At 43.4% G+C, this 18114-nt stretch overlaps 1 protein-coding gene and 1 long non-coding RNA gene across 2 annotated transcripts in view; one reads left to right on the top strand and one right to left on the bottom strand.

Annotated features, from left to right (window-relative positions):
* LOC134222479 (uncharacterized) overlaps positions 1 to 18114 on the bottom strand; it is a 276614-nt gene that overhangs the window by 57420 nt on the left and 201080 nt on the right. The window lies entirely within an intron of this gene.
* LOC134224526 (uncharacterized) lies at positions 79 to 18069 on the top strand. Its single transcript, XR_009982969.1, has 2 exons — positions 79 to 757; positions 17866 to 18069. It is a non-coding gene; the product is annotated as an uncharacterized LOC134224526 (long non-coding RNA).

Below are 18114 nucleotides of genomic sequence, written 5' to 3'. Positions count from 1 at the left end.
CGACAGAGTATTGTACAATAGCGGATGATTGTTACTCACGTCATTTGATCGTGGTTAGGGGCATGACTGTCTACAGAATCGATAAATGAAAAATGGAAAGCATAGAAAATGTTGGGTGTCAATAACACTAGAAAGTGTTAAAATATCGATTTAAACGTATTTAATGTGACATGGAATGATAAAAAAATTTGGTAACCGAACATTTGATTGATGGGAAACGGTAGAAAATGCCATGTCGTTAAAATATAGAAATAATTAAGTTATTGATTGATCAATCTTCATGAGACTTATAAAAACAATTATGAGAAAATCAATAAAAAATGCGTTGAATTAATCTTTCAATATCTCTAATTCGCATTTCGCGGTAAGTCATATTTTATCATATTTCAAGAGCATGAAAAAAACATATTTAATGGCATTATAATATTGACACGATTGTCTATCCATTCGTCAATTTAAGGCCGGTTTTAAAATAGATAGAGGCTTAAAAAAATATGGGTTCTGTGGAGTTTGAGTAAGTTACCAAGAGCGTGTGCCTGTATATTAACACCATTAACACCTCAGCGCGTCAATCGGTGAGCAGCAAGCCGTGACTCGGCCTCTTCTTGTCAGACCTCCGTGGCGTGCACACGCACCTGGAAGATCCGCTGGAAAATGGATTGTGGAAGACCGCTGGAAAATGGATTGTGGTTTGAAAATCACAAAGCGCGACTGGGAGACTGCCGAGAAAAAGGTTAACGATCTAGAATATCCCAAGGTGAGTCCTGGAACCATTGATTTTGGTTGAAATAAATTAAGATTGAAATGTGGATTTATGTAGTGGTTGCATATTTTTGAGGTTTTGGCTTTTCAGTCTGTGGGGTTTTTAGAACAACCGTTTAAGACCTGTCCCTACGTTTCGGCAAATTATTGTTGCCTTCATCAGGGGAAAAATTATGAATGTAGTTCCACGTCTAACGTCTTTGCTAAGGAGATTGTCTTTTTTAAAGTTAGTAGATGGTTCGTGTAGTATGCTTTATAAATTGAACTTTTCATATTCTAGAATTAATTTTGATTTGCACTATTAATGGATGGAGTTACTTTTAGCTGATGTTCAAACTCTCCAAAACTCCACAGACTACATTCATGATTTTTCCCCTGATGCAGGCAACAACAATTTGCCAAAACGTTGGGACAGATCTTAAACGGTTGTTCTAAAACCCCAAATAGACTGAAAAGCCAAAACCTCATAAATATCAAACATTAGCAGTCGAACTCTCAATCTACTAAATAAAAAGTAGTGATTTGTTGCAAACTTTTCTTCTTCCTTGAAACAACTTCATTTTGGAGTTCTGTTTTCAAAGGAACTAATCGGTTTCTCAAATGCAACATGTTCAATGTCATTGCGTCCTATGCTGTAGGTTTTTTTTTCGCTTTTTCATGAGAGAAGAAAAGGTTTGTGGGGTTTGAGTAAGTTACTATGAGCGTGTGATCATAAATATATTAACACTTCAGCGTGTCAATCGGTTAGCAGCAAGCCATGACTTGGCCCTCTCTTGTCGGATCTCCGTGGCATGCACACGCCCCCTCGGAGAGCTGCTGTTATCGTATTTCGATCTGGCCATTTTGTTTCCCACAGGTTCTTTGGGAAAGGTGGTAGATAAGCCAAGGAATCGAGAGAGACAATTAAACGAGATACGATTTTTGACGGGAAAGGTCAATTGTGTATAAGATTAGAATTGAAAGTTATTAATTATAGTAAAATTATTATTGAAAAAAAAAACTACTATCATTTATTCTATTAAAACGTTAAATTTTGCGCATATTTATGATGTTCAACTTATTGCATTTGGATTTGGATATGATTTGGATTTGATTTGGATTGGATTTGGACTAGATTTGGATTGGCTTGGATTGGATTTGGATTTAGATTGGATTTGGATTTGGATTGGATTTGGATTGGATTTGGATTGGATTTGGATTGGATTTGGATTGGATTTGGATTGGATTTGGATTGGATTTGGATTGGTTTGGATTGAATTTGGATTGGATTGGATTTGGTTTGTATTGGTTTGGTTTTGGATTGGTTTGGATTTGGATTGGATTTGGATTGGATTTGGATTGGATTTGGATTGGATTTGGATTGGATTTGGATTGGATTTGGATTGGATTTGAATTGGATTTGGATTGGATTTGAACTGGATTTGGATTGGATTTGGATTGGATTTGGATTGGATTTGGATTGGTGTTGGCCTACCCCATTAGGCCAGCGCGCACACCTATGACTGTGGGTCCTATATTGCTTGCAATCCTGCAAGCAAGACGCGGCCATGACGGAACGGATGACAGGGAGTGACAGGCCTTCGGCCTGTCACCGGGTGAGTGGACAAAACAGAACAAACAAAAGGGAAAATCTTTGATATAGCTGACGAACGAAAACGCAGTACTAATTATATCCTAAAAAAGCCTTAAAAATAGTGTAAAATTATCTAAAATTAAACTTAAGTCTAGTGAACTGGAATATTAAATTAGTGCCTACTATCTACATGCTGGATTGGTGAGAATATTTACATAAAACTATAATATTTGGTGAAAAAACTATCCTTATATACTAGGTAACCTAAATCTCGTCACGTCTCTCTTAAACTATTACCAGAATACGGACTGCCACTATTTTTTGCTCTACTGATACGAACACAATACAAACGGGAACTAAACGTGAGTAGATTAAATGTTCGATTTCACTATTAAAAACTAATAGAAGCAATATGCGTACATGGCTTCAGGGGTTCACCAAACCCATCTCGCGGAGCATTGTAAATTATGTACATATAGTTATAAATTTGTTTTAGAATTATGAATCATTATGAATTATTATTATATATTCCCGATAGGAAAATTATATTCTCCCTCAAACAACGGATCAAGTGTTTGTCATTTCCGCGTCGGAGAATCATAATTACGGAAATATTCCCCCCGTTGGATATAATCCAACATAATATAATTTTCGTTTAGTTCCGTGTGATAAACGAAAATTGTTTTAGAATTATGAATCATTATGAATTATTATTATATATTCCCGATAGGAAAATTATGTTCTCCCTCAAACAACGGATCAAGTGTTTGTCATTTCCGCGTCGGAGAATCATAATTACGGAAATATTCCCCCCGTTGGATATAATCCAACATAATATAATTTTCGTTTATCACACGAAACTAAACGTTCGCGAGCATGTCAAGTCGTGGTGCAAAGTCCGACGGAAAAAGTAGTAAGCCGAGTGGTAGAAGTGATCGGAAGAAGCCGAAAGATGATCAAGTAGTTAGTGAAGTGACCTGTGAAAAGGAAGGTGATGATGTGGTGGTGGTGGTGGACGAATCGGACAAAACCGTCGATGGATACTCCTGCAAGAGTTGTAGAGGACCGGATACGGAAGAGATGGTACAGTGTGACAAGTGCAACGGATGGTATCACTACGATTGCGTTGGAGTTACGGATGAGGTTGGAGATAATAGCTGGAGCTGTGCCAATTGCAAGACCGCAACGTGGAACCAGCGATCAACGTCAACATCAGACAAGGATCCATCGTCAAAGGATGCCAGCAAGGAGCACTTGCCCAAACATCATTCAGCACCGAAGAATGCCTCTACACAAGAGCCAGTGCTTCCAGCGAGCGGGTCTGGAGAACTACCAAGCACGTCTACAGCCAGACTTCACCCCAGTGATTCGGCGGATCCGTCATTGCAGAAGGCGAAAACAACTGGAAAAAAGCTGTTTGTTCCGTCGGTGGACGGATTACCTACAATCGAATTGGAAAAGGCAACGTCGGTGGTATCCAGCTCGTCCACGCAAAGGTCCGCGCGAAATCGTGCCAAGTTGCAGTTGCAACGGCTAGAAGAAGAGCGGGCTTTCGAGGAGAAACAAGCAGAGCGACGTCGAGCCGCTGAACAACAAGAAGCGGAGAAGCACAAGGCGTTCCTGGACAGGAAATATCAAATCCTGGAGGAGCTAGCCAGTGGAGGAGGATCCAGTCGTCATTCCGGCAGCAGTGGTTATCCACGGAGTCAGGTGGAAAAGTGGATCGAGAAGGGATGTCATTCGACGGTGGCGCAGAATTACGATGAGCCAGCACTGTTAGAGCGTGATCGACAAGACCAAGTACAAGCACGGCAGAATTTCAATCGACAACGACAGGTCGAAGAGAATCCAGCACAGCTAGAACGGGGTCGACAAGATCAGCTACCAACACAGCGGGAGGAACATCGACAGCAGACAGAAGCCATCAGAATGTCGAAGTACTTCAATCCGAATACTCAAGCACAATCCACAAGAATCCAGTCGGCGATGAACCAAAAACCACGAATCCTGGCGAATTCAACGATTCTAGCTCAAAATCCCGGAACATTAGGCCAAAGCTCTCCAATTGGCACACACCAACCAGACGACGGCGACGACGACCCATTTCAGCTTTCACGCTCCCAAATCGCTGCAAGACAAGCGGTTTCCAAGGACTTGCCAACATTTTTCGGCAACCCGGAGGAATGGCCGATCTTCTTATCCATGCTAAATAGTACGACCGCTATGTGTGGATTCACGGAGGAGGAAAACCTTGTTCGATTGCAGAGGAGCCTAAAGGGAAAAGCCTACGAAGCAGTGAAGTGCCGACTGATGTATCCGGGCAATGTCGAAGGCATAATCAACACCCTGAAAATGCTGTACGGTCAACCGGAGATCATCGTTCACACGCTTATCGGGAAGATCACCGCTCTACCGCCGGTCCGGGAAGATCGGCTTGAAACGTTGATAAACTTCGCCGTAAACGTCCAGAATTTCTGTGCAACGGTCGATTCGTGTGGACTGGAGGAATACATGTACAACGTTACACTCCTGCACCAGTTGGTTGCTAAGCTACCACCATCGATCAAGCTGAACTGGGCACAACACCGGAAGACGCAGGCAGTGGTCAACCTGGTGACCTTTAGCGAGTGGGTCTATTCGCTGGCCGAAGCAGCAAGTTCAGTAACGTTTCCGGTAGAATCGCTGCATACAAAGCCGACGCAGAACGACGGTCGTCGGAAAGGAAAAGGGGAAGCGTACCTCAACGCACACGCCGAAACACCCGCGAATTCTGACACGAGTATCGAGTCGACTTCTAAATGGACACCATCGTCCACAGCTAAACCGGCGAAAGAAGTTTGTCCAGTTTGCAAAGGAATTTGCAAATCCGTGGACAAATGCAAGCGTTTCATCGAATTTTCGAGGGATTCCAAATGGGCAGTCATCCGAGAGTTCGGACTTTGCCGAACCTGTCTTCGCCAACATAAAGGACTATGCAAAGCTAAACCGTGTGGCAAAAATGGATGCACTCTCAGACACCACGAGTCGCTGCATAACGAGCAGAAGCCTCAACAGCAACCTACTGGCCCGACGGCTGGAAATCCGAATCCTCCGCAACCATCAACGAGCGGGGCTGATCTGGGTTGCAACACGCACCAAACGGGTTCAAGCACTGTTTTATTCCGCTACCTTCCAGTGGTCCTATCCGGACCAGAAAAGACGATCCATACCTTCGCGTTCCTAGACGAAGATCGGGGGCAACACTGTTAGATCAAGATCTCGCCGATGAGCTTCAACCCTTCAACTAAGTGGTACCCCTAGTCCAATATGCCTTCGCTGGACGGGAAGCACTGAGCGATGCGGGAAGAACTCGTGTATCGTTCGCCTACAAGTCGCTGGACGATATGAAGGAGCAGAGAAGTTTACTCTAGAGGAGGTGCAAACCGTCAGGGAGTTGCTGCTGCCGCGGCAAACCTTAGATTTCGCTGAACTGAAGAAAAAGTACCGTTACTTGGAAGGATTGCCTATCTCCTCGTACCACGATGCACGTCCTCGCATCCTGATAGGAACGAAGCATGCGCAACTCGGTTTAACTCTCAAGAGTCGAGAGGGAAAATTCGGAGAACCAATTGCCACCAAAACACGCCTTGGCTGGACCGTTTGTGGCAATCTGAGATCCGGAAACGCGCCGAGCATGTTCCACTACAGTTTCCATGTCTGTTCGCTGAACGGACAGTCCGACGATGAACTGCATCAAGCGATGAAAGACTACTTTTCGATTGACAGCTTGGGAGTCATAAGTCCGACAAAGCCACTTTTATCAGCTGAAGATGGGCGAGCAGAGACACTGCTGAAAAATCTCACACACTTCTCAGGTGACCGCTACGAGACCGGTTTACTGTGGCGCTATGACAACGTCCGTCTGCCCGATAGCCGAACAATGGCCCTGCGCCGTCACCGATGCCTGGAGAAACGCATGGAGAATGATCCTCAGCTCGCGGAAGTATTGCATCAGAAGATAGCCGATTACACCGAAAAAGGTTACATTCGGAAACTGTCCGAAGAAGAAATTCAGCAACAACCCACCAACCATTGGTTCCTGCCTGTCTTCCCAGTGACCAACCCGAATAAGCCCGGGAAAGTCCGAATAGCATGGAATTTCCCTGAATTCAGTTCTCTTGAAAGGGCCCGATTTGCTACGTTCGCTGCTGAATATTCTGCTACGATTCCGACTACATCCGGTGGCGGTGACTGGAGATATTCGCGAGATGTTCCACCAGGTGAAAATCCGCCAAGAGGACCAGCAATACCAGTGCTTCTACTGGACGGGCAAGAATAGAGAGCTTGAGGTTTATGCCATGACCGTGATGACGTTCAGGGCGTGCTGCTCTCCTAGCAGTGCACAATTCGCAAAGAATATCAACGCGGAGCGGTTCAAGAGTAAATATCCAGCGGCGTGTGAAGCGATCACTGACTCGCATTATGTCGATGACATGCTGCTTAGCGTAGCCACGGAGGAAGAAGCTATTCAGGTAGCCAAAGACGTTCGCCATGTACACGCACAAGGGGGCTTCGAAATCCGCAACTGGATCAGCAATTCAAGGAATGTCGTAGAGGCGCTGCAAGAAGAGAACGTGGATGAGGAGAAGAGTCTGGACCTGACAACGGAATTGGCCACCGAGAAGGTCTTAGGCATGTGGTGGAATACGGCAGCTGATGCTTTCACCTACAAATCGGATGGAATCGCTACGGGGCCGAACTACTCAAGGGCGATCGTCATCCCACGAAGCGGGAAGTACTGCGTGTCCTCATGACCATATTTGACCCGCTCGGGCTCATCGCTCACTTCCTTGCCGATTTGAAGTTCTTGCTACAGGACATCTGGCGATCTAGTGTCACCTGGGACGAAGAAATCAGGGGACGAGGAGTACGATAAGTGGAAGATTTGGCTGAGCGCCTTGCCGCAGGTTGAAGAACTCCGAATACCTAGATGCTTCTGGCCTGACTACTCCATCAACCAAGTCGACGAAGTGCAGCTCCATTCGTTCGTAGATGCTGGCAAGAATGGAATGGCCACCGTGTGCTACGGTTCAGAAAGAACGAAGAGATCAATTGTTCAATAGTCGCAGCAAAAACTAGAGTATCTCCGCTAAAGTTGACATCGATCCCTCGACTGGAATTACAAGCGGCGATAATTGGAACACGACTCTCTAAAACCGTGTGTGATACACTGTCGATCCGCAATGTGAAGAAGTTCTACTGGTCAGACTCCCGAGATGTCTTATGCTGGATCAACTCCGATCCCCGACGCTACAGTCAGTTCGTTGGATTCCGCGTCACCGAGATTCTCGAATCCACCGAAGCTCACGAATGGCGATATGTACCTAGCAAGCTGAACGTAGCCGACGACGGTACCAAATGGAAAGAAAGTTCCGACCTGTCCGCAGGAAACAGATGGTTCCGAGGTCCTAGCTTTCTCAAAGAAAATGAGGAAGCTTGGCCGCAATCTTCTACCCGCAGCAAACCAACAGACACCGAACTGCTGCAAAATCTGCAAGTTCACTACACTCCTCCAGAACCAGTCATTCGTGTACAAAACTTTTCAAGCTGGAAGAGACTGCAACGCGTTTTGGCGCTGGTGCAACGGTTCATAAAGAATTGTCGCCTGAAGACGGAACAGAAGCCTATCGAAGTAGGACCTCTGAACGCAGCCGAACTCCGTACAGTCGAAGCGCATCTAATCCGTATAGCGCAGCAGGAAGGCTTCCCGGAAGAACTACGTACTCTACGAAACGCAGCTCAACATCCGGAAAAAACTACGAAGCTTCTTCCCAAATCCAGTCCGCTGTACAAGCTTCTTCCGTGGATCGATGACCTTGGCATAATGCGTATGAAGACCCGTATCGCAGCGTGCCAATATGCCACCGACGACGCTAAGAATCCCATCATCCTTCCAAGATATCACCACATTACCACACTAATAATTCACCACTACCACAACCGATACCATCACCAAAATCACGAGACAGTGATAAACGAAATACGCCAAAAGTATCAAATCTCTCGCTTACGTTCATGCTACAGTCAAGTTCGCCGTGATTGTCAACGGTGCAAGAATGATCATTCAGTACCAAACACTCCGATTATGGCTAACCTACCACCCGGTCGCCTAGCAGCGTTTTGTCTACCGTTTACTCACGTGGGCATCGACTACTTTGGGCCCATTGAAGTTGCTGTAGGAAGAAGGCGTGAGAAGCGCTGGGGAATGTTGGCAACGTGCTTGACCGTTCGTGCAGTACATATCGAGCTTGTCAATTCCCTTAGCACCGATTCTTGTATAATGGCTATCCGTAACTTCATCGCTCGTCGTGGTCAACCCCGGAAGATCTACAGCGACCGTGGCACCAACTTCGTCGGCGCCAATGCAGAGTTGAAGAAGCTATTGACAATTATCAATCATGATGCCATGATGAGGGAGTTCACGACCACAGAGACCGAGTGGGTATTTAACCCACCGTTGGCACCACACATGGGCGGTAGTTGGGAGCGGCTTATACGAACCGTCAAAGGTAATCTGATGGCTGTTTGCACCACCAAAACCCTCTCGGATGAAGTGTTACGAAATCTACTGATTGAGATCGAGAGCGTCGTCAACTCTCGGCCCTTAACACACGTTCCAGTAGATGACGACTCTGGTCCAGCGCTAACTCCAAATCATTTTCTGGTTGGCTCATCCAATGGTTCGAAACCTTTAATCAGCATCGACGACACCGGCATCGCCCTCAGGCAGAACATGTGTACTTCGCAAATTCTGGCGAACTGCTACTGGAAACGCTGGCTAACAGACTATCTTCCGGAGATTACCCGCCGGTCCAAGTGGTTCCAGTCTGTCAAACCCATCGAGACCGGAGACATTGTAGTGATTGTTGACCCGAAGTTACCGCGTAACTGTTGGCCGAAAGGTAGAGTCATCGCTACGACCTCTAGCCGAGACGGGCAAACGCAGTCAGCGACAGTGCAGACATCCGTCGGAGTATACGAGCGCCCCGTTGTGAAGCTAGACGTTCAGCGCGTGGAGCAGTAAGCCAACCGGAAGTCGGCGTACCCTGGGGTACTGTTGGCCTACCCCATTAGGCCAGCGCGCACACCTGTGACTGTGGGTCCTATATTGCTTGCAATCCTGCAAGCAAAGACGCGGCCATGACGGAACGGATGACAGGGAGTGACAGGCCTTCGGCCTGTCACCGGGTGAAGTGGACAAAACAGAACAAACAAAAGGAAAATCTTTGATATAGCTGACGAACGAAAACGCAGTACTAATTATATCCTAAAAAAAGCCTTAAAAATAGTGTAAAATTATCTAAAATTAAACTTAAGTCTAGTGAACTGGAATATTAAATTAGTGCCTACTATCTACATGCTGGATTGGTGAGAATATTTACATAAAACTATAATATTTGGTGAAAAAACTATCCTTATATACTAGGTAACCTAAATCTCGTCACGTCTCTCTTAAACTATTACCAGAATACGGACTGCCACTATTTTTTGCTCTACTGATACGAACACAATACAAACTGGAACTAAACGTGAGTAGATTAAATGTTCGATTTCACTATTAAAAACTAATAGAAGCAATATGCGTACATGGCTTCAGGGGTTCACCAAACCCATCTCGCGGAGCATTGTAAATTATGTACATATAGTTATAAATTTGTTTTAGAATTATGAATCATTATGAATTATTATTATATATTCCCGATAGGAAAATTATATTCTCCCTCAAACAACGGATCAAGTGTTTGTCATTTCCGCGTCGGAGAATCATAATTACGGAAATATTCCCCCCGTTGGATATAATCCAACAATTGGATTTGGATTGGATTTGGATTGGATTTGGATTGGATTTGGATTGGATTTGGATTGGATTTGGATTGGATTTGGATTGGTTGGATTGGTTTGGATTGGTTGGATTGGTTTGGATTGGTTGGATTGGATTTGGATTGGTTTGGTTGGTTGGATTGGTTTGGATTGGTTTGGATTGGATTTGGATTGGTTGGATTGGTTTGGATTGGTTTGGATTGGTTTGGATTGGTTTGGATTGGTTTGGATTGGTTTGGTTGGTTTGGATTGGTTTGGTTGGTTGGTTTGGATTGGTTTGGTTGGTTTGGTTGGTTTGGATTGGTTTGGATGGGGTTTGGATTGGTTTGGATTGGTTTGGTTGGTTTGGTTGGTTTGGATTGGTTTGGATTGGTTGGATTGGTTTGGTTGGGTTTGGATTGGTTTGGATTGGTTTGGATCTGGTTTGGTTTGGTTTGGTTGGTTTGGTTTGGTTGGTTTGGTTTGTTTGGTTGGTTTGGTTGGTTTGGATTGGTTTGGTTGGTTTGGGTTGGTTTGGATTGGTTTGGATTGGATTGGTTTGGTTTGGATTGGTTTGGATTGGTTTGGATTGGTTTGGATTGGTTTGGATTGGTTTGGATTGGTTTGGGTTGGTTTGGATTGGATTGGTTTGGATTGGTTTGGATTGGTTTGGATTGGTTTGGATTGGTTTGGATTGGTTTGGATTGGTTTGGATTGGTTTGGATTGGTTTGGATTGGTTTGGATTGGTTTGGATTGGTTTGGATTGGTTTGGATTGGATTGGTTTGGATTGGTTTGGTTGGTTTGGATTGGTTTGGATTGGTTTGGTTGGTTTGGATTGGTTTTGTTGGTTTGGATTGGTTTGGATTGGTTTGGTTGGTTTGGTTGGTTTGGATTGGTTTGGATTGGTTTGGTTGGTTTGGATTAGATTTGGATTGGTTTGGTTTGGATTGGTTTGGATTGGTTTGGATTGGTTTGGTTGGTTTGGTTGGGTTGGTTGGTTTGGATTGGTTTGGTTGGTTTGGTTGGTTTGGATTGGTTTGGTTGGTTTGGTTGGTTTGGTTGGTTTGGTTGGTTTGGTTGGTTTGGATTGGTTTGGATTGGTTTGGATTGGTTTGGATTGGTTTGGATTGGTTTGGATTGGTTTGGATTGGTTTGGTTGGTTTGGATTGGTTTGGGTTGGTTTGGTTTGGATTGGTTTGTTTGGTTTGGTTTGGTTTGGTTGGTTGGATTGGTTTGGTTGGTTAGATTGGTTTGGATTGGTTTGGTTGGTTTGGATTGGTTTGGATTGGTTTGGTTGGTTTGGGTTGGTTTGGATTGGTTTGGATTGGTTTGGTTGGTTTGGTTGGTTTGGATTGGTTTGGGATTGGTTTGGTTTGGATTGGTTTGGATCTGGATTGGTTTGGTTTGGATTGGTTTGTATTTGGATTGGATTGGATTGGTTGGATTGGTTGGATTGGTTTGGGTGGATTTGGATTGGTTTGGATTGTATTTGGATGGGATTTGGGTAGGATTTGGATTGGTTTGGATTGGTTTGGATTGGTTTGGATTGGTTTGGTTTGGTTTGGATTGGTTTGGTTTGTTTGGATTGGTTTGGATTGGTTTGGATTGGTTTTGGATTGGTTTGGTTGGTTTGGTTGGATTTGGATTGGTTTGGATTGGTTTGGATTGGTTTGGTTGGTTTGGATTGGTTTGGATTGGTTTGGTTGGTTTGGATTGGTTTGGATTGGTTTGGTTGGTTTGGATTGGTTTGGATTGGTTTGGTTGGTTTGGATTGGTTTGGATTGGTTTGGTTGGTTTGGATTGGTTTGGTTGGTTTGGTTGGTTTGGATTGGTTTGGATTGGATCTGGATTGGTTTGGTTGGTTTGGTTGGTTTGGATTGGTTTGGATTGGTTTGGATTGGTTTGGTTGGTTTGGTTGGTTTGGATTGGTTTGGTTGGTTTGGATTGGTTTGATTGGTTTGGATTGGTTTGGATCTGGTTTGGTTTGGTTTGGATTGGTTTGGTTGGATTGGTTTGGTTTGTTTGGATTGGTTTGGATTGGTTTGGATTGGTTTGGATTGGTTTGGATTGGTTTGGATTGGATTGGGTTTGCGTTGGTTTGGATTGGTTTGGATTGGTTTGGATTGGTTTGGGTTGGTTTGGTTGGTTTGGATTGGTTGGATTGGTTTGGATTGGTTTGGTTGGTTTGGATTGGTTTGGATTGGTTTGGATTGGTTTGGATTGGTTTGGATTGGTTTGGATTGGTTTGGATTGGTTTGGATTGGTTTGGTTGGTTTGGATTGGTTTGGATTGGTTTGGATTGGTTTGGTTGGTTTGGATTGGTTTGGATTGGTTTGGATTGGTTTGATTGGTTTGGATTGGTTTGGATCTGGATTTGATTTGGTTTGGATTGGTTTGGTTTGGATTGGTTGTGTTGGTTGGATTGGTTTGGTTGGTTTGGATTGGTTTGGATTGGTTTGGATTGGATTTGGATTGGATTGGGTTTGCGTTGGTTTGGATTGGTTTGGTTGGTTTTGATTGGATTTGGGTTTGGTTTGGATTGGTTTGGATTGGTTTGGATTGGTTTGGATTGGTTTGGATTGGTTTGGAGTTGGTTTGGTTTGGATTGGTTTGGATCTGGATTGGTTTGGTTTGGATTGGTTTGTGTTTGGATTGGTTGGATTGGTTTGGATTGGTTGGATTGGTTTGGGTGGTTGGATTGGTTTGGATTGTGTTGGATGGGATTTGGATGGGATTTGGATTGGTTTGGATTGGTTTGGATTGGATTTGGATTGGATTTGGTTTGGTTTGGATTGGTTTGGTTTGTTTGGATTGGTTTGGATTGGTTTGGATTGGTTTGGATTGGTTTGGTTTGGATTGGTTTGGATTGGTTTGGATTGGTTTGGTTGGTTTGGATTGGTTTGGTTGGTTTGGATTGGTTTGGATTGGTTTGGATTGGTTTGGATTGGTTTGGATTGGTTTGGATTGGTTTGGTTGGTTTGGTTGGTTTGGATTGGTTTGGATTGGTTTGGATTGGTTTGGATTGGATCTGGATTGGTTTGGTTGGTTTGGATTGGTTTGGATTGGTTTGGATTGGTTTGGATTGGTTTGGATTGGTTTGGTTTGGATTGGTTTGGTTGGTTTGGTTGGTTTGGATTGGTTTGGATCTGGTTTGGTTTGGTTTGGATTGGTTTGGTTTGGTTGGTTTGGTTTGTTTGGATTGGTTTGGATTGGTTTGGATTGGTTTGGATTGGTTTGGATTGGTTTGGATTGGTTTGGATTGGTTTGGATTGGTTTGGATTGGTTTGGATTGGTTTGGATTGGTTTGGATTGGTTTGGATTGGTTTGGATTGGTTTGGATTGGTTGGTTTGGTTTGGATTGGTTTGGATTGGTTTGGATTGGTTTGGATTGGTTTGGATTGGTTTGGATTGGTTTGGATTGGTTTGGATTGGTTTGGATTGGTTTGGATTGGTTTGGATTGGTTTGGATTGGTTTGGATTGGTTTGGTTGGTTGGATTGGTTGGTTGGTTGGTTGGTTTGGTTGGTTTGGATTGGTTTGGTTGGTTTGGATTGGTTGGATTGGTTTGGATTGGTTTGGTTGGTTTGGATTGGTTTGGATTGGTTTGGTTGGTTTGGATTGGTTTGGTTGGTTTGGATTGGTTTGGATTGGTTTGGATTGGTTTGGTTGGTTTGGATTGGTTTGGATTGGTTTGGTTGGTTTGGGATTGGTTTGGTTGGTTTGGATTGGTTTGGTTGGTTTGGATTGGTTTGGATTGGTTTGGATTGGTTTGGATTGGTTTGGTTGGTTTGGATTGGTTTGGGATTGGTTTGGATTGGTTTGGATTGGTTTGGATTGGTTTGGATTGGTTTGGATTGGTTTGGATTGGTTTGGATTGGTTTGGATTGGTTTGGATTGGTTTGGTTGGTTTGGATTGGTTTGGATTGGTTTGGTTGGTTTGGATTGGTTTGGATTGGTTTGGATTGGTTTGGATTGGTTTGGATTGGTTTGGTTGGTTTGGATTGGTTTGGATTGGTTTGGATTGGTTTGGATTGGTTGGATTGGTTTGGATTGGTTTGGATTGGTTTGGATTGGTTTGGATTGGTTTGGATTGGTTTGGATTGGTTTGGTTGGTTTGGATTGGTTTGGATTGGTTTGGATTGGTTTGGATTGGTTTGGTTTGGATTGGTTTGGTTGGTTTGGTTTGGATTGGTTTGGTTGGTTTGGATTGGTTTGGATTGGTTTGGATTGGTTTGGTTGGTTTGGATTGGTTTGGATTGGTTTGGATTGGTTTGGATTGGTTTGGATTGGTTTGGTTGGTTTGGATTGGTTTGGATTGGTTTGGATTGGTTTGGATTGGTTTGGATTGGTTTGGATTGGTTTGGATTGGTTTGGATTGGATCTGGATTGGTTTGGATTGGTTTGGATTGGTTTGGGTTGGTTTGGGTTGGGTTGATTTGGTTTGGTTTGGTTGGTTTGGATTGGTTTGGATTGGTTTGGATTGGTTTGGATTGGTTTGGATTGGTTTGGATTGGTTTGGATTGGTTTGGATTGGTTTGGATTGGTTTGGATTGGTTTGGTTGGTTTGGATTGGTTTGGTTGGTTTGGATTGGTTTGGTTGGTTTGGATTGGTTTGGTTGGTTTGGTTGGTTTGGATTGGTTTGGTTGGTTTGGATTGGTTTGGATTGGTTTGGGTTGGTTTGGATTGGTTTGGTTGGTTTGGATTGGTTTGGTTTGGTTTGGTTGGTTTGGATTGGTTTGGATTGGTTTGGATTGGTTGGTTGGTTTGGATTGGTTTGGATTGGTTTGGATTGGTTTGGTTGGTTTGGATTGGTTTGGTTGGTTTGGATTGGATTGGTTTGGATTGGTTTGGATTGGTTTGGATTGGTTTGGATTGGTTTGGATTGGTTTGGATTGGTTTGGTTGGTTTGGATTGGATTTGGATTGGTTTGGATTGGTTTGGATTGGTTGGTTTGGTTTGGATTGGTTTGGTTGGTTTGGATTGGATTTGGATTGGTTTGGATTGGTTTGGTTGGTTTGGATTGTGTTTGGATTGGTTTGGATTGGTTTGGATTGGTTCGGTTTGGTTTGGATTGGTTTGGATTGGGTTTGGTTGGTTTGGATTGGTTTGGATTGGGTTTGGATTGGTTTGGATTGGTTTGGATTGGTTTGGATTGGTTTGGTTGGTTTGGATTGGTTTGGATTGGTTTGGATTGGTTTGGATTGGTTTGGTTGGTTTGGTTGGTTTGGTTGGTTTGGATTGGTTTGGATTGGTTTGGTTGGTTTGGATTGGTTTGGATTGGTTTGGATTGGTTTGGATTGGTTTGGATTGGTTTGGATTGGTTTGGATTGGTTTGGATTGGTTTGGTTGGTTTGGTTGGTTTGGTTGGTTTGGATTGGTTTGGATTGGTTTGGTTGGTTTGGATTGGTTTGGATTGGTTTGGTTGGTTTGGATTGGTTTGGATTGGTTTGGATTGGTTTGGATTGGTTTGGATTGGTTTGGATGGGTTTGGATGGGTTTGGATTGGTTCGGTTTGGTTTGGATTGGTTTGGTTGGTTCGGTTTGGTTTGGATTGGTTTGGATTGGGTTTGGATTGGATTCGGTTTGGTTTGGATTGGATTTGGATTGGGTTTGGATTGGTTTGGATTGGTTGGATTGGTTTGGATTGGTTTGGTTTGATTTGGATTGGTTTGGACTGGTTTGGATTGGCTTGGATTGGTTGGATTGTCGTTGGATTGGTTTGGTTTAGATTGGTTTGGTTTGGTTGGTTTGGATTGGTTTGGTTGGTTTGGTTGGTTTGGATTGGTTTGGTTGGTTTGGATTGGTTTGGATTGGTTTGGATTGGTTTGGTTGGTTTGGATTGGTTTGGATTGGTTTGGATTGGTTTGGTTGGTTTGGATTGGTTTGGATTGGTTTGGATTGGTTTGGATTGGTTTGGATTGGTTTGGTTGGTTTGGATTGGTTTGGATTGGTTTGGATTGGTTTGGATTGGTTTGGATTGGTTTGGATTGGTTTGGTTGGTTTGGATTGGTTTGGATTGGTTTGGATTGGTTTGGTTGGTTTGGATTGGTTTGGATTGGTTTGGATTGGTTTGGATTGGTTTGGATTGGTTTGGTTGGTTTGGATTGGTTTGGATTGGTTTGGATTGGTTTGGTTGGTTTGGATTGGTTTGGATTGGTTTGGTTGGTTTGGATTGGATTGGTTTGGTTGGTTTGGATTGGTTTGGTTGGTTTGGATTGGTTTGGTTGGTTTGGATTGGTTTGGTTGGTTTGGTTGGTTTGGATTGGTTTGGTTGGTTTGGATTGGTTTGGATTGGTTTGGATTGGTTTGGATTGGTTTGGATTGGTTTGGATTGGTTTGGATTGGTTTGGATTGGTTTGGATTGGTTTGGTTGGTTTGGATTGGTTTGGATTGGTTTGGATTGGTTTGGTTGGTTTGGATTGGTTTGGATTGGTTTGGATTGGTTTGGTTGGTTTGGATTGGTTTGGTTGGTTTGGATTGGTTTGGATTGGTTTGGTTTGGTTGGTTTGGATTGGTTTGGATTGGTTTGGTTGGTTTGGATTGGTTTGGATTGGTTTGGATTGGTTTGGATTGGTTTGGTTGGTTTGGATTGGTTTGGATTGGTTTGGTTGGTTTGGTTGGTTTGGATTGGTTTGGTTGGTTTGGATTGGTTTGGATTGGTTTGGATTGGTTTGGATTGGTTTGGATTGGTTTGGATTGGTTTGGATTGGTTTGGTTGGTTTGGTTGGTTTGGATTGGTTTGGTTGGTTTGGATTGGTTTGGATTGGTTTGGATTGGTTGTGTTGGATTGCGTTGAATTTGGTTTGGTGGGTGGTTTGGATTGGATTTGGATTGGTTTGGATGGGGTTTGGTTGGTTTGGATTGGATGTTGATTGGTTTGGATTGGTTTGGGATTGGTTCGGATTGGATTCGGTTTGGTTTGGATTGGTTTCGATTGGTTTGGATTGGTTTGGTTGGTTTGGATTGGTTTGGTTGGATTGGTTTGGATTGGTTTGCATTGGTTTGGATTGGTTTGGATTGGTTTGGATTTGATGTGGATTGGTTTGGATTGGTTTGGATTGAATTTCGATTGGTTTGGATTGGACTTGAATTGGTTTGGATTGGTTTGCGTTGGATTTGGATTGGTTTGGTTTGATTTGGATTGGTTTGGATTGGTTTGGATTGAATTTCGATTGGTTTGGATTGGTTTGGTTGGTTTGGATTGGTTTGGATTGGGTTTGGATTGGATTTGGATTGGATTTGGATTGGATTTGGATTGGATTTGGATTGGATTTGGATTGGATTTGGATTGGATTTGGATTGGATTTGAATTGGATTTGAATTAGATTTGGATTGGATTTTGATTGGATTTGGATTGGATTTGGATTGGATTTGGATTGGATTTGAATTGGATTTGGATTGGATTTGGATAGACAGGTGTGTGGTGCGGCACATAACTCTTTACTTGCAGCACGCTCTGTTAGGAGCATACTCGTTCGGATCAAGAAAGAGACGAGTAGGCGCGAGTTGTATTCTTGGCTCTCAAAGAACCATGCATAAAGTAGCACTCCATGAGTTACAGCTTCACGCAATCAAAAAAGTCCTTGTGTGTGCGAAATGAGCAGAGCCCCAAACTTTGTATCGTAAATAGGTCAATTTAATAAGTTCTGGATGGACTGATTGAATTTCACATTTCTGGCCTCTTTTCAGCACTTCATTCGACAAGCAAGCTAGTTCTGCCAAAGCACATTAGGGGAAGCGTTTTACGATTCTCTCAAACTTGCTACACGGGATGCAGACTTCGCATAACTGTAACTGGAACGACTGAAACGTGCTATTTCGTAAAATGTAAATCATTTATCACTACAGTAATTAAAATGTCTCAAAAGGAATTATGCTAAATTGAATAGAAAACCATTAACACTACAATCGGAGACCGAAAACCAAACTTTCAGCATT

This window comes from Armigeres subalbatus, chromosome 3 (genome assembly GCF_024139115.2).
Source record: "Armigeres subalbatus isolate Guangzhou_Male chromosome 3, GZ_Asu_2, whole genome shotgun sequence".
Classification (NCBI taxonomy): Eukaryota; Metazoa; Arthropoda; class Insecta; order Diptera; family Culicidae; genus Armigeres; species Armigeres subalbatus.
This window is presented reverse-complemented; position numbering and strand designations above follow the sequence as displayed.